Here is a 17539-nt window from a genome sequence, read left to right as displayed (position 1 = left end):
AGCAAAGGGAAATGGGCTACACAGAGACCTGCAGGACGGAGGCCGTGTGAAGACAGAGGCAGAGACTGCAGTGCTGTGGTCCAGCCCCTGCACCAAGAAATGCTGCAGTCATCAGGAGCTGGGGGAAGAGGACAGATCCCTCCTCAGGGCCTCCAGAAGAAACCAGCCCTGCCGACACTTTAATCTTGGACTTTCAGCCTCCAGGACTGTGAGACAATGTCTGCTGTGTGTCTGAGCAACCCAGGCTATGGTCCTTAGTCACAGTAGCCTGAGTGGACTCATGCAATGACCTCCTATGTGCCAGGCACTTTCTGTCATGTGGATACCATAGTGACCAAGTCAAAGCACTTGCTCCCGGCACATTATGAGCCCCAACTTCCAGGCCTTCCCATCTCTATGAAGGCTAGCTCCAACCTCTTAACTGTGCTGGTCAAAGATCTGCTCGTTCTTTTGACTCCTCTCTGCTTCTCAGCCCCACAGCCACCACTAGCTGACTTGCTGACTATGATGTCAAAACATCCAGAAGCCGGCTGTCTGTCACTATACCCATTGCTACCATCTTGATCCAAGCTACCACTGTCTCTCAACTTAATACTGATATGGGCAGTGGTTGAGTGACTGAGTGAGAGCTGAGTGAGAGCTGAGCCCACTCTTATCTCTCTTTCCTCCTGCTTGGGGTGTGCTCTGGAGTTTCCTGGCATTGCCAGGGCAAGACCTTTTCCTGGCCACTACTGGAGGCTGTGATCCTGAGACAGGCACTACTTATGGAAGTCCATGAGAACTCCTCTTTAAAAGGTCCCTCAGAACTCTCCAGAAACTTTGGATGTCCTTCCCTCTGCCAGCCCCTTCTCTGGGTGTGTTGGTGGAAGATCAGGCTGATGCGTGGACGCTGAGTTGCAGAGCTGTGCCCACCAGTAGCTGTTGCCTTTCTCAGCCTATCCCTCCCTCCAGAGCTCAGTCACACCCCTGCCTATAGGCCAGGCAGAAGCAGCTACACGAATTGTAACTTCCCCACATGCAGTGCTTGTCTTCCCCTGAACTAGACAGTTTCCACATATGCTGTGTGATCCCTGTTGCTTCTAGACAACCTACCACTTACCTAATATTTTTCCATTCATTTTGTGTTCCACATAGCTCAAATCCTGAGTCCATACCTATATCCCCTCCGACAGATAAAAAACAACTGCAAGGTTATTTAGCAGAAGCTCAAGAGTTAATTATGCCAAAGCCTAATCTCACAGTCAGCTCTTAAGTCAATGCTGATGTTTGATATTGTACATGAATGGCTCTCCTTTTCACAATGTACAGGAAACAGTGTCAGGCACCCACCAAACACTCTATTGCCTAATGTGAGGTTTAACCCATGACCAAACTTGTGGCCCTGAGCACAAGCTGTATCATTTTCAAAGGTGAAAAGGTAAACATTTGTACAGAGAGCAGGTAATACAGGCATTTGAACTTGTTCATGATTTGGGGATGTCATGGAGACAGAGGATTTATGACATCTGTAATTACTCCCATCAAAAAATGAGTAAGCATAACTTATGAGAAATTACCCGTTATCTGGAGGAGATATCAGATATTCAGGTAGAAGCCCCCAGTTGAGAGACCATCCTAGAAGTCAAGGGCTGTGTTCTTGTTGACTTCATACTAAAAAAAAATAGCTTTTACTTTTGTAATTCTAGAATAATAATTGATATCTATCTGCTAAACTTTCAGGAGGAAAATTGGATCTATTTATAACTGATTCACAAAAGCCGATGCAAATGTTTGGAAAATAATATTGGTGATCTCAAAAATACTTTCTCAATAGAGATATAAACTGGTAATCTCAGGAAAGCTGCCCATTAGTGCCATGATTCCTCCCAGTTAAATTACTCTGTAACTGTTCACATTATGGAGAAAAAAAAACACATTAGGTTTTACACCCAATACACATTGGTCAGGAAAATTTTTAGAATTGGACCTAGAAGTGGTAGAGTCATGTCTCATCTGCAAACAATATAACCCAGGCAAGTCTGTAAGGGTGCGATAGGATTCAGGGCCATGGGCAAGTTTGCCTATTGCTACACTTTCTATTTTCAACATGGACAATATCTATCTTCTTGTCAAGAGGTGGTGGAACTTGGGTACTGGAGGGTTCTTCTTCTAACTAGACATTTCACTGTCTGAATCATCACAGTGGTCACAAAATAGAAAGTCAATCAAACGATGAAGGTAAAACTGTGTGACTAAAAAAAGCCCTTGACCTTCCTGGGCCTTGAGTTTTGAGCCAGCTTTACTGGTTATGCAGCCTTGGTCTTTATCAGTAAGCAGAAGATGACAACTTAACTCCTGGGTCAACAATCTGCTGAGTGGGCAACAGGCTGCTGGTGTGACCAGCTCTGAGGGCTTATGAAGTCTGGCTCCCCATGAAATCACTATGGGGTGCCCTGAGTGATCAGGAGTAACTCCAACAAGACCTGGCTCTGCCCTGTTGCCAAGGTCACACCTCACATACTAAGTCTTGTGCCCAAAGGAAATGTCATTCGAAGGAAATGTCACCTAAACTTGTCCAGCCTGATGTCTGGGTCTGCTGGAAGACATGTCAAGGCAAAAACTCTCTTTTTTGAGGGACCATCTCAGGCCCTCGTGACAAATGCAGGGCTCTCAGACTCTGGGGTATTGACCCAAATGCTCACGGGTCACAGTAGAAACAGGCTACAAATCTAAATCAGTGGGTGGACTCATACCACCACCTCAGACAGGGTAGCCACAAAACTTCCAGAAGCAGGACAAAGGCCTGTGGATGAAGCAGACAGCTCCAGAAGTGGACAACCTCAGTTCAGGGTGATGCAACAAGATGATTCTCAAACTTATTGTAACTTCCACACAAATGAATGTCTTTGTGTATATTTTTAAACATGATACTTATGGCTAGTATCCTCTCTTTTCCAGGATCAAATATCAGTCCTGGAACCATGTTATAGGAATCTACTTATTTTTCTACCTTTTTTAGACTAAAACACATTTTCCCCTAACCCACCACTAAGAATGACTCAGGCAACAGTCCATTTGGTAACCTGACCTCTTGTGCCCATTTCCAACTCCAGGAACCGCAAAAATCATGAGAACTCTCTTACTGAATCCCGTATCATATATTTTCCAGCATATGATTCGAACACCTTTTATTCTCTTAAGATCCATATGATAAGCATCCTTATGCCCAAAGACACACACAGCATGCCACAATTACACCTATCATAATGTACTCAACCAGCACAACCAAGAAGTATGGGGAAAGATATACTTCCTACACTGCCATTCTGTGTTTTCACATCCCTTCAGATCTAATCTTTTTTTTTTTTTACATTGGAGTTTCATTCTGTTGCCCAGGCTGGAGTGCAGAGGCACAACCACGGCTTACTGCCGCCTTGACCTCCTGGGCTCAGGTGATCCATCTGCCTCAGCCTCCCATGTAGCTGGGACTACAAGTGCATGCCACCACACCTGGCTAATTTTTAAATTTTTTTGTACCGACAAAGTCTCACTATGTTGCCCAGGCTGGTCTTGAACTCCTGGGCTCAAGTGATATTTCCTCTTCAGCCTCCTAAAGGGTTGGGATTCCAGGTGTGAGCCACCATGCCTGGCCTTTACTATTATTATTTTAAATAAAATTGCTCTCAAGAATATATCCATGGATTTATTTAATCTCCTTAACATAAAGTCACAACAAATCAATTTGCAGAAGTCCAAGATAGAAAAGTTTGCTCTCCTGGTGAATCCAGAAACCCCCTTCTGTTCGAGAGTGAGAGTGACCATTTTCTTATCCTTTCTTAGCCTTGGCTGTGGGAGGCTCAGAACTTAATTCCATGACCAGTTGGAGACGTGCTTCTTGGCTCCTGTCCCCTGACACTTGTCAGGTTTCATTCTAGTGTTGTAGTTTTGTGGTAGTACTTTTTTTTTTCATCGTGTGGAAAAGCTTTATTTTGTAAAAAGTATTGTTCTGAATACATTTACTTCACTCTTTCAAAGCAATGCAAGGGCAATGATAAGCATTTGAGTAAAAAGTACCCTGTCTTATGAACTTGCACAGTGAGGGCGTATACTCACTGAAAGTAGAAATATGTGACCCAATTACAAGGGACAAACACACACAATTGAATAGTCATGGAAAAATAGAAGATAAATCAAAATATTTTGTTTAAGAATATTAAATTCAAGTCATATGGAAATTGTATGCATAAAAATCATATTGTATAATCAGAATGACTCTTTAATGGTCATTTCTGAAAAACAAATATTAACTTCAGCTAAAAAGCTCAACTTTTAACTTCTTTCAAAGTACTTTCAGAATGTCATTATTCAAAAAAATAAGATATTTTAACAATTTGTTCCAAATGCATGCCACGTAGTTCTTATCCCAAGAGATCTTCTTCCGTTGCATATAAATAAAGTTGCTAATGAAACAGAGGAAGAAAAGCCACTCTAGGCCAGAAAGCTCAGTGGAGTGGGTCTGTGTGCCTCCATTCATTGCAGCGTTTTTCTCCCATCATTCTCCACCCGCTGTCTTCTTTGGAGCCTGAGCAGCCTGAGGCAGCTCACTCCACCTCCATTTTTCTCTCTCTCTCTCATCTCTCGGCTGTGATTTGGGCAGAGAAGTGCTAGCATCGCCCTCTCCTTTTCACCGGATAGGAACTTCCAAGCCCAAACCTTACGCCCAGCCCCGGGCTGCTGTAACATTCATTTCAGCAACAAAGTGGGCTTTTCTAGTAGTATTTTGTTGCCTTAATACAAATTAAACGATTAAAAAATTAAAAACCAGAAATTCAAACTGTCCATTGACAATTATTAAAAGTGGGGAAAATGAGAAGCAAACAGAGACCCATCTACTTAGTGTTCCCTTCTCCATCCCTATCTCACACCGTTCGGTTTTTTCACAGTAATCCCAATATAAACATAAGGCGGCCCCTCCCACTGCATCACTAAAGTGTCACTTGTACATATGGAAAGGGCTGAAAGCTTGTGCAGGGAACAGGAGCCTCCCAGTCCACCACCCTCTCTATTAGCCTCCTCAGTGTCCTGGTCAGTCCTGTGCTCAGTCTGCACTCCTTGAGTGCTGGAGGACTCGAGGAGGGGAGGTGGCTCCAGGGCACAGGCATGGCCCACCGGGGGTGTGGGCCGGGAGGGCACTGCAGCACGTGGAGGAGTCCTCTTGAGCTTTATCTCACGGTGGGGTGTGGCCTTCCTGTTGGGGAGCAGCACCTTTGCTGCAGGTGAATGTGCACCTCCATTTTCAGCGCCCCCAGCCCCAAGGGATGCCTGGGTGAGTACTGGGGTCCCCGTACTTCCCAGGGACACGGCCTTGGAAGTTACCCGACATGAAGCTGCTATTCCACCACTGCCACTGTGACACTGTTGTGTGTTCACCCGAGCCGAGGATAAGGCGGCAGTCGCCAGGGACACCCTGACCAAGGCCGAGTTCCTGACTTTAATCTGGGTACTTGTGGAAGGGCCCCAAAACTGGATGGGCCTAGGACCAGGCTTACAGTTCACATCTTCCTCTTCAGGGAACATGACCAGGCGCCTCTTCCGGACAGGGGCCATGTGGCGCAGGTTTCCCAGCAGCAGCCACTCCTCCAGAGTCCAGCACTCGATCAGCTCGTGGGGCACCTGCCAGTAGCTCACACCTTTTCCTTCCCAAGCATCGAAGGCGTCCATCATCTTCAACTCTGCTGCTGAATAACAGCTCCAGATGTACTGGACGTTATTTCCTGCCTCTTTTTAAAAAAAATGCTTTTACTGTGAATCCTTCCAGCTGCTTGTCAATAGCCTCTGTTCCATCTGTCTTCGTGGCATACACACCAATAATTCTACTCTCACAGCTTGCACCAGATATGTTAAGATAGTGGAGAACCCAAACTGTTGGTTTATTGCAAACTAAACCATAAGAATCACAAAAGTCTGCTAAAGCCTTAAAGAATATGCTTCCATTTCATTGGCCAAGTGGTCAGACAGCTGGAGGGATAGGGAATGCCAAAGTAATCAGCCTCTTCTTGCAGGGCAACGCGGGTTGCTCATCTGTGGGAATCTGGACTTCTCCATGAAGATAATCCAAAAGGTATTTAAATAGATGTCCATCACGGTCCATAACACAAACCTCTGACTCATCCGTTTTTAGAGGAAAGCGAGCACTGAACATAGAGGCCAACATAGAGTCCTTAAAGCTGCACAAGGACTCGCGCCAGGCTGTGGAAGCGCAGCCGCCCACATTCAGTCGTAGGACATGCAGCTCCTCTTCTTCTGACTTGTGGCCTTCCATTGCTCCCCTGGCACCAGGAATTTTGTCTCACGACACTTTCAGAAACCTCAGAAAAATGAGCCTCCGTCCCACTCTGCGGCCCGCCCAACCCTCGGCGCCGCAACCTGACGCCCCAGGGCCGACGCGGAAATGAGCGTCACCTCGGTTGCTCTGCAACTCCTGGAGCGGAGCGGGTCTAGCGGCGCCCCAGTGCGGCCCGGCCAGGGGGCGGCGAAGGGTAGGAGGGAGGGTAGTACTTTTTAAAACAGCTTAGAGCATGTTGTGCAAGAACTAATCTTTGGGATTCAGTCCACTCTCCTTTTTTTCTGGGGGTGGAGCTAAGTGCCTGGGGAGGGATGCGGGTTGTCATGTCAACATTGAGTCAGTTGCAGAGGCTCAGGAAGCGCAGTATTGAGAAATGTCAACATCTGGGTTTCTCGTGAGGCAGGATGGGGTGGGTACTCAGACCAATGAGTGGCATTAAAACTGTCACAAGGGACTGAGAGCACAACAGCCCAGGGTGCCAGAGATGGCCCCTATGGGCAAGAGGAAGACAACTGATCTTGCGCAAGTATCACTGAGGTAGCCCCAGGGAGGGGCTTCCCTTCCTCCCTCTCAATGGGTAGGACCCAAAGCATCCGAGAGGGACCCCTGCCTTGCCCTGCTCCCAACCTAGACTCCACAGACGTGCAAAGGGCAGGACCCCACTTACAGGAGCCTGGGCCTGCAACCCTAAGGAAGAAGTGCCTCAAGAGAGGGCCAAGGGTGGGGCGGCAGAAGGGACCATGAAGGGAGGATGGAGGGAGACCAGGGAGGACTCTCCTGTGTTTCTAGCCACACCCACCTAAGAGTGAGAAGTGAGAGAATTTGAAGAGCATTGGCTGAAATCTTAGGAGCCAAAGACCTCATCTTAATAAAGACAGCCTTGCCACTGGGTCCTCAGTGACAGCTCCCCTCTGTTGAAGGCACCCCCAAATTACCTAGGTGAGATTACCTAAGCCATAGATAAGCCCCTTGAATGACATGCAAGTAAAAAAAAACGGGGGTAGTTAATCAAGACTGTAAGACTGATTCCCAAACTATGAACTGAGGCACCCAGGGGTACATCAGCAAACTTATGGGGGTCCTTATCCTTATCCCCAGGGATACATGGAGGCCTCTATTGGACCCACACAGTCTTCTACTGTTACTGAGTGGTTTGGTCCAACCTAATTAATAAATAGAACTGTTAGGCATTTCTGTTGGGCAGAGGGCACCATCAATGAATTATTGAGACACTCGGAACACAAACAGAGAAAGTTTGAGAATCTCCACTGTAAGAGTAAACATGGGAGGACTGGTGGACACTGAGGCAGGGTGAGGGGGTGTGCACGTTGAGAGGCGAGTGAGGATGATGGAAATGAGTTGAGGCTGAGGACGGGGAGGAGTGAGGCTGTCCCTGTGTATGTGTCTGTGTCCAAATCTGTTGGGAGCCAACATATGTAACCACACAGCTGAGGCCTATGAAGGCCTATTCAGAAGGTCGCCTCGGAGACAAGGATATAACATCAAGTGTGTACATATGAATAGTAACCAGTGTATTATAAGACAACAGAATTTTCAATATTAGGAAGTGACAGTCTAAAATAAAATCTTATTATATCCTATAAAAAATGCACAGCAGAATTATTTTATATCTCTTTTTCTTTCTAAACTGTTTTTCTTCTTAAGATTTTTTAGCTGTTATTTCCTGGTAAATTGATTGATTAGATTTTGTTCCAGTATGTAGTTTCATTTGGGGTTATGATTAGACGTTATAACTGTGATAATAGTTGTATTATGTTGCTTTTGGTCAAGCAGAACGTTCTTGGTTTTTGTACGTGCAGTAACTTTCAGCTTGCTTCAGTCCCCGGCTGTCGTTATGGCAACTGTGCAGTTCATTGTTTTAAGTGGCATGGCAGGTTTTGAGACGTAGGTAGTTTCCATGTAATAGGCAATCAGATTTAGGTTTTAGGTTAAAATGTCATTAAATTAAGTTTTATAGAACATAGAGTAAGTTCATAATTTTTATACTTATTAGTACTAATGATAAGGTTTGTAATAGATTATAATAGGATAATAGTTGTATTAGAATTTAGACATGATATTATAAGATAAGTAATTAATAAAGTATAAAAAACAATAGTTTAGATATTTGAAATTTATAGAAGTTGTGATAAAATTTTAGGTTAAGGATAAGTTCATAGGTAATTAATATACAATCATAGGGCAGTATAGAAATGTAGTAGGTTATAAGAATTATAAAAATAAATAGTATAAAATTAAGGTAATAAAATTAAGTCATTTAAGTAAACTTATAGATTATAGTATAGTGTTAAGTTAATAATATTAATCGGCAAAAATATTAAAAGTTAGTAAAATTGGATTGAACTTAGAGTTAACTTGGAAAGTTTTTTAATCAGGGCTTAGAACTTAGAGTATAATATGAATGATTTATTGAACATTGTGGAGAACATTTTGAACAATCTGTATTGAAATTGTGCACCTGTGATTCATACATCATGGAATTGTAATTGTTCACTGGGAACCTGAAAGTCTTGTGATGGTACATGATTTGTAAAGCGTGTTACACATCAATGAATTTGTATGCCCCCAGCAAGTAATTGTCACACTGCTGGAGATTATAGAAAATGGTATATAAGTTGGAAAAAGTTTGAATAAAATTGGCTTCAGTCTTGGCCAGACTGTTCCCAGAAGAGCTGCCTCCGTGTGGTTTCTTCTCTCCGTTCTGATTCACCGGTGCGGTCCTAACCCCCCCCTGGTCAGTGCAGGTCACCGACACAAATCTCCCCTTTTAATGATCTCATTGGATTAGGGCCCAACCTTCTCTATTACAACTCCATCTTAACCCCTTTTCCAATAAGGTCTCATTCTGAGGTTCTGGGGGTTAGGTATTGAACATGGGAAATCTGGGGGACACAGTTTATCCCCTAACAAGTGGGTATTGATTGAAAATTTGAAGAGTAAGACAGTAAGTCCATAAACCTGCCTCCTGGGGCATTGGAAAGGCAGCTCTGTCCCACCATTCATGACTGGGAAGCCCATGACTTGAGAGAGGACATGCCCATTGATGCTGTGCTCAGTGGTGCTCTTCCATCTTCCACCAGGGAGTCTCATTGTAATAATCTCCATCAAGGGCTGGAGAACACACAAAAACCACAAAGGGGAGACGATTTCCCTACTCATGCTCAGAGCCCTAACTTCATAATTCCAAAGTCCTTTGCAAAGAGAAGTCCCTCTCTCCAGGAACGTCATTGGAGAGGAAGAGCCCTGTGGATGAAGGTGCAGGACTGGGACCCCAGGAGGGCAGTGCTGGGGTGTGGAGTCCTTGCAGTGGTGGTCAGAAGTAAATGCTTGACGTGCCCTGACACCCCACACATGAATGGAACATTCTGGGTCCTGGGAGGTTTTTCCTTCTATCATCTCCTCAAATTCCCAAGACAGCCTATGAGCAGGGAGGGCAGGAAGACCTGCCTAACCTGCAGATGAGGATGCCAGGTTATGGAGGAATGTGAGAGGCTTCATGGAGGTCCCCACCCAGGGCCAATAATTGGATTTCCAGTGCCCTTTCCTACCTATATCTGGCATTGCTCTCTGGACCTCAAGATTAGAGGACAAACATCCACATTCTCCATTGAGTTTGGAAGCTTTATCAAGTCTTCTGGTGTAAAGTGACCACCGCTCCTTGGAAAGGGGGACACGGTAATGAGGGATGTGGTGAAGTCTGCTGAAGGCTAAGGTGACCTGCAGCTCCTGCAGGGCATGCCCACCACTGCTGACCTGCAAAGAGCCTGAGAGCTCTGCTCAGTCCTGTGCACATCCTGGGCTCTGGGGGCTATTTAGCTGTGTCCCTTCGCTCCAGCTCCAGCATCACTTGCATAATGCAGGGTCATGGGTGCCTGACCACAGGATACAACCTTATAATTCATCTCCCAGTGTGCACCTCTTGTTTCTGTTGTTGTTTTGTTTGTTTTTTAGAGATGGGTTCTCACTCTGTCGTGCAGACTGGAGTGCAGTGGTGTGATCATAGCTCACTGTAGCCTCCAACACCTAAGCTCAAGCAATCCTCCTGCCACAACTTCCTGATTAGCTGGAGCTATAGGTGTGTACCACCATACCTGGCTAATTTTTGCATTTTTTTGTAGAGATGGGGTCTCACTATATTGCCCAGGCTGGCCTCAAACTCCTATCCTCAAACATCCTCCTGTTTCAGCCTCCCAAAGTGTTGGGATTACAGGCATGAGCCACTGTGCCCCTCCCCTTTTTATTAAGATCCAATTGTTATTCATTCACTCATTCAAAGGTATGTCTGGAGCATTCTGAGTCCCTGGAATTCACATGAGTCAAGAAGACACAGATCTATGCAGGGAGCTTGTCTGTTAGGGTGGAAGCCAGGTAACATGCACAAACCTCAATAAAGAAAAGAGGTCACAGGGTGGGACACATAATATCAATAAGGGTACCCACACTTTACCTGTACAATGACCACTTATGTATCTAACCCTGAATTGTACCCCGCATCTTTAAAATAAAAAATAAGAGGAAGAGAAAAAGAAAGAAAGATGTCACAACTGTTATCAGGGAGACAAAAATAGAGAGACTGAAAGGGGGAGACAATGCAAGGAAGGCTAGCTTAGGCCCCCACTCTTTTTTAGAGCACTAGAGACAAAATTGTAAATGCGATGAGAAAGAAAGGTTTCTAAAGGTGTCATCAATAGAACCATGTTTTCTTTCTGCTCAGTATCAATTATGAAATAGACCAGCCCTTGAAGTGCAGGCAGCCAGGGCAAATTCCAGAGACCAGGCCTCATCCTGTGTCCTGCCCCGGTACAGCTGGCTTCCCAGCTTATCACCAAGGCCATGTCATTGCATCACAAATACCGCAAGTGAAGGGGCACTTTGGAACCCTCAGAGACCAGGCTTTGGGGCACAAAGCTCCCCACCCCACCCCTAGACTCTGTGGGATACTGAACAAAACTATCATGCAAACCATCCCTTGGAGCCACGATACCTTCAGCCAGATTCAGGATGGGGCCAACCTGTACCCTGGGGCCAGCTACTTTCCCTCCAGAAACTCCCGCTCTATGTGCAGGGTGTGACTCCTGCTGCCTAGGAATCCAGTGTAATAGGAGCATTTACACCACAGGAATAGGAACTGGTTGTGGGGTGAACACTCATGCCACAGGAATTGGAACTGGCCTTGCTAGGAGCACTCACGCCACAGGATTTGAGACCTGCTGTGCTGGGAGCATTTATGCCATGGGGATGGGAACTTGTCATGGTGGGAGTACTTACACTATGGGACTAAGAACCAGCTATGGTGGGAACACTCACACCACGGGAATTGGCAAGAGCTAGAGATCAGGCCCCATCCTCTTTCCTGCCCCGAGACAGCTGGCTTCCCAGCATATTGCCAAGGCCATGTCATTGCATCACAAATACCATAAACAAAGGGGCACTTGGAACCCTCAGAGACCAGGCTTTGGGGCACAAAGCTCCCCCACTCCACCCCAGACTCTGTGGGACACTGAGCAAGGCTACCTAGCAAGCCATTCCTTCGAGCCACGAGGCCTTCAGCCAGATTCAGGATGTGACCAACCTGTGCCCTGGGTCCAGCTGCTTTCCCTCCAGAAGCCCCACTTTGTGCACAGGGCTGCTGTGGACTGGGACCAACACGGGACTTTTCTGTATCACACACTGGGCAACATCAGAAAGTCATCTTTATGGTTCTTGCCTCCAAACACATGCCATGTTTACCAGGAAAATGTCATGCCTCTCAGGAAGTCTTGTTTAAAGGTACACACCTGCTGCATGTCAGACATGCAACAGCCCTCTCCACACCAGGTCCCACTCTTACCTGTGCAGTTCAGGACAGAGACAGGCAAATTGCCTTGTTCCCTTTTTTTGGCTCACTTTTATATGGTGTGTGAGTTATGTCCTTCCCTGCCCCCTCACAAACAAACAGTGGGAGAAATGAAACTAAATGGTCTGGCCACAGAAATGAAACTGAATTAGCAACATGCTTCCCAAGTGACTGAGACAGTGACCCTCAAATTTGAGCTGCATCAGAATCTCAGGTGAGCTGTGAAGAGTAGGAGATTACCCCAGAGAGTCTGATACAGCAGATATGATTAGGGCCAAAGAATCAGTGCGTGTCCCTTGAGGCCAAGTGTCCAGGAGAGGCTGGTGTGGGGTGCATGCATGGAGAGCTGGTGGCTCAGAAGCAGCGTGGTCACTGGAGCCCTCTGCCTTGACAGCATGGTCTAATACAGTCCGTGTGGACACTGAACATCTGAACTGTGGTTAGTGTGACTGAGGAACTGGATTCTGTATAATTTGAACTCATTAATAACCACATGCAGTGGCTCTATTGGACCTCACAGATGCACACAGCCAAGGAGGTACGTGCTCAGGTATATGATCTGAAAGTTCTGAGCTGTCCTGCTTAGCTTGCCGCCTGACAGATGCCACCTCTCCCCTTGTTAGGTGTTGAAAACACAAAGAAGGGGCATTGACAGTTTTTCACAAGCACCCAAACCCGGGATTCCTACCTCACAGTCAAGATGGTTCCTTCCCATGGGATATAAGCCCTGAGTTAGTCACAATCTCTGTGACAACCATGCCATCTTTCTGATTCTCAGTGACTTTACCTGTAAAAGTGAAGGTTATAGCCAAGTGGTCCCTAAGGCATCCTGACCTGTGACTGCAGTTTAGGAGGGACAGATATCCTCATCACCAGAGCCAAGAGGTATGGAAACCTGAGGAACCCTCTGGATCCCAGGGAGAGAACCAAGTACCCCAGGACTGGGTCTTGCAGAGAGGACGCAGGCTCTCAGCCCTTCTTTCCACATTCACTATCCTCTCCAAAACAAAAATTAACATTATACATTTTAAAAAATACCCTGAGCTCCCTTTTTGCTAATTTATTTTACTGATCTTCCTTGAGGGCAAGTTTAACTTTAAAGAAATATTTATTTACTTACTTAATGTATTTATTTATTTTGAGTTGGGGTCTCACTCTGTCGCCCAGACTGGATTGCAGTGGCACAATCACAGCTTACTGCAGCCTTGACCTCCAGGACTCTGCCTCAGACGTCTGAGTAGTTGGGACTACAGATGTGCACCACCACACCTAGCTAAGTTTTTTAGTTTACTGTATAGACAAGGTCTTACCATGTTGCCCAGGCTGGTCTCGAACCCCTGGGCTCAGGCAGTCCTCTTGCCTCGGCCTTCCAAACTGCTGTTGTTACAGGTGTGAGCTACCATGCCTAGCCAAGTTTAACTTTAAAGAAAAAATTTAGTGCTTAAAGATGTTTTTCAAAACCTTGGCATTAGAGATTACCAGAAGATCATCTTCAGGATCACCTGTCCCTGAACCACATCATCCCAGAGAGCCCTGGACACAGGTTAAAGAGTATAGAATCGAAGACCAGATTTGGCATCGTGATGGTGTTTGGTTCCACTGGGATCATCTTTCTTAATAGGCCCAGAGTGTGTCCACTGTTTCAAGAAAGGCAAAGTGAAGGCATCAGAGAAGCCAGACAGAGTGACACTAATGACTTGGGCCAGCTCAGAGGCCCCTCTGCTCTTCCCATCAAAGCAGCATCCCCTCCAGTCAGTCCTCACCAGCAACACCAGGAGGGACAAGGAACATTCTTAACGGGGTGCATCTGTCCCAGCAGAGTGCAGGAGCAAAGGGTGCACTTGGGGGTTGAGCCCCATCCTCCCCTCCCATCTGTGTGACCTGGATCTTTGGTCTCAGCCTCTCTGTGCCTCACTTGAGTGAGTTCCATCACAGATTCCGTGTGAGGAGTGACTGGTAGGGTCCACATTAGTGATGTTGGGTCCAGGGAATGTGCTGGAGAAGCATCCAGTGAGGCCAGGCCTCATGCATGGAGTCCATCGGTGAGGGACAGGCCTAGGATTGGCTGTGCCCTGAGTTGTTGGGGATGGAATGACAATCCCCACACTAAAGACCCTGTAGTAGGGAAACACATCAACGTGACAGAAATAGAACTATGCCCTACATGCCCTACATGCAGGGCACAGCAGTGAGCTGCAGGGGGCAGCAGAGAGCAAAGGGGCTGTCACTGGATTGGGGGCTCTGGTCACAAGAACTTTGCATCCCAGGACTCTGCCTCCCAGGAGTGTCCTCGAACCTTTCCCCAGATAATGATAACTAATTAAGATCAACCATGCTTTAAAAATATGAAGGGAAGGTCCCAACACACCCCAGAATTTAATTACAAAACAATTGTGTATTTATTCTTACATGTTTAAACTTTAGTCACCTTCAAAGTACCTGATGCAATTCAACCTATTGGGACACTTTTTCCACTGCTCAAAACAGTTTTTGGACTTGTCAATTTGGATGCCTTTAGGCGCTTCTGCTGTTTTTTGTTTCCCTCTGATAACTTTTTTCATCTGGGGAAACAACAAAAAAATGTTGCTCAGGATGAGAGGGTGGGACATGGGGGTCATGCCCTTTTGGTCAAAAACTGATAAAAAACAAAACAAAACAAAACAAAAAAAACTGCTGAACACTCAGGGCAGTGTGGGCAGGTGTGTTTGTAAATCACCCATCAGGAAATGGACAATTGTGTTAAAGAATCTCCAAGAAAAATAAACTGAAACTGAACACAGTCTCTCACAACTACGCTACCTGGTACACTGATGCCAAGGGATTCCTAGAACACTTACCTAGTGGGAGAAGTCTGTACTACTAGGAGCTCACCCTCCAAAAAATAATTCTGGTTTTTTGGGGTCCCTCTTGTACAGTAATTTCAGCCAGAGTAAAAGTGTGCTCTTTTTCTCCTTTTTTTAGTATAAAAAATTTCTATGTGTTCCTCAGAGCTTAAACCTTAAAGGGGCCTACATTAGTTTTCCAGGGTTGCCATAACAAAGTACCACAAACTGCGTGACTGAAAACCAGAAATTTATGCTCTCATACCTCTGGAACCAGAAGGCCAAGATTGAGGTGTCAGCAGGGCTGGCTCCCTCTGAAGTCTGTAGGGGGAAATTTATTCCAGGCCTCTCTCTAGCGTCTGGTGGTTGCTGGCAATTTTTGGTGTTCCTTTGCTTGTAGATGCATTACCCAAATCTCCACCTTTGTCTTTACATGGTGTTCCTTGTGTGGGTATCTGTGTACCAATTTCTCCTTTTTATAAGGACACCAGCTGTTTTGGGTTAGGGGTCCCCATACTCCTGTATAACCTCACCCTAACTTATTACATCTGCAATGATCCTACTTCCAAATTAGGTCACATTCTAAGATACTATAGGTTAGGATTTCAACACAGGAATTTTGGGGGACACGATTAAGTCCCTACCAGTATTGGAGCCATGACCCCATCCAGTGGTTTGTAGACAGACTCTCTTGCAGACACGTAGGCTCCTGGGAGCCTCTACCCAGGGCAGGGGTCAGCAGGCCAGGTGATGTTCCTCCCTGGGTCGGGGCACTTCATGGCTTTCAGCAGTCATTGGATCATCATGTTTCCACTCACAATAATCACCCCCTTCCCTGAAGGAGGGCTGTTGTGCTGCCCACTGCCACATGATCTGCTGTGCCCCTGAGGGAAAGGTTGACATTTTCTTGCCTGGGCTGACCTGGTGCCTGATGTGTTTGGGGCCTGGGGTAGGGGTAAGTGGGACTGACACATCCTGGCAGAAGCCTGTGGGAGGAATGGGCACCTGGATTTCTGCTCTCTTTGGTGTCTGTTCTTGACAGGGGACACCCCTTCAGCCTAGCTTTTTGCAACCAGGCCTGACCTGTGGCCCACATTAAACAAACAACAAATCAACACTGATGTAATCCACTGAGATTTCAGAAAGTTATGTAAGAATGCTGAAATTCAGGGTGCCATGTACCACCCTGTTTTTAAAAGGAGCCTGCTGATAAAAGTGTTTGAAAAGCATCCAGCTATCCCAATTTCTCTGTCTTACAGATGAGATACTGGAGGCTCAGAGAAACAACAATAACCTGCCATCAACTCCTCAGAGTTTTTCTGGTCACCACGCCCAGGAAGGAGGTTAGAACAGACTCTTGGAAGCGACTTTATTTTTTTTACCTCTGAATTACATCCATCATCTGACAGCACCAATTCACTGCATGTGGGGTGTATTGGATTCTTGGGTCTAATGATTTGGCCCTGAAGAGTCTGAGAATTTCAGGTCACCTCTTAAAAGTAGCCCATCCTCCCACCCCATTCAACACCCTGGCATGGCGGCAGGGACTGTGTCTGGCTCACTAATGCACTCCTGGCGCCAGGAGGAAGGCAGCACCCAGATTTGTGGAATGAATAAATTCAGACTTACAGGAAAGATTCCCGAGTTCAACTTAAGTTGACCAAGAAAGCTGGCTAAGCCCTCTAGACTGCTGCTCATTCTTCCAGCAGAAGACGACTGTCAGAAACTAGGGTATGCCTGGAGATAACAGAATAAAGATTTTCTCTCTGCAAAACTGTGGACTGCATAGGGATTACACTTAGATCTGAAAACAGCTGCTTCCCCAACCCTCCTTCCCAGATTAAATTAAGAATTCCCATTCACTTGGCTTTCCTGCTTATTGATATCTTCAATAAGTGAATATTGTTATAAAAATACTGTGTACCAAGATTTGATGCAACTAGCAAATATTCGTGGGTTTACAACACACCCCAGATACCCATCAAATATTGACTGTAGGATTTAAAGGTATAAGATTCTTGCCATCCCATTGCATTTGTTTACACAAACACATTTATTAATGACTCTGGCAAGCTAGCTTGGCTCTTTGAGTATGCAGCCTTCTATCTGGATCTCTGCAGACCAGCAAGAATATCTGTTCTTATTACCAGAGTGATTGATCTGTGTAATGAAAAGAGTTTTTCGGTTTTTGTTTGTTTTTTGAGTTGGAGTCTCACTCTGTCGCCCAGGCTGGAGTGCAATAGCATGCTCACAGCCACCGCATCCTCAACCTGCTGGGCTCAGGTGATCCATCCACCCCAGCCTTCCAACTAGCTGGAACTACAGGTGTGCGCTACCATGCCCAGCTAATTTTTTAATTTATTATAGAGATGAGGTCTCACCATGTTGCCCACCCTGGTCTTGAACCCGCAGGCTCAGGCAATCCTCTCATCTCGGCCTCCCAAAGTGCTAGGATTATAGGCTTGAGCCACCATGCCCAGTCATGGACTTTATTATTTATTCACTAATCTAATCAACAAATATTTCATCAGTATC

The 17539-nt window shown here is 45.9% G+C and overlaps 2 pseudogenes; both read right to left on the bottom strand.

Annotated features, from left to right (window-relative positions):
* Window positions 1–4893: 4893 nt before the first annotated feature.
* Window positions 4894–6307, bottom strand: LOC103265221 (annotated as a pseudogene).
* A 10770-nt stretch (window positions 6308–17077) lies between these two features.
* Window positions 17078–17539, bottom strand: part of LOC103265220 — a 39933-nt pseudogene continuing 39471 nt past the window's right edge.

The sequence above is a fragment of the Carlito syrichta genome, unplaced genomic scaffold, assembly GCF_000164805.1.
Source record: "Carlito syrichta isolate Samal-C Ts95f unplaced genomic scaffold, Tarsius_syrichta-2.0.1 Scaffold305886, whole genome shotgun sequence".
NCBI lineage: Eukaryota > Metazoa > Chordata > Mammalia > Primates > Tarsiidae > Carlito > Carlito syrichta.
The sequence above is the reverse complement of the archived record's forward strand: the minus strand, read 5'-3'. Positions and strand labels throughout refer to the sequence as shown.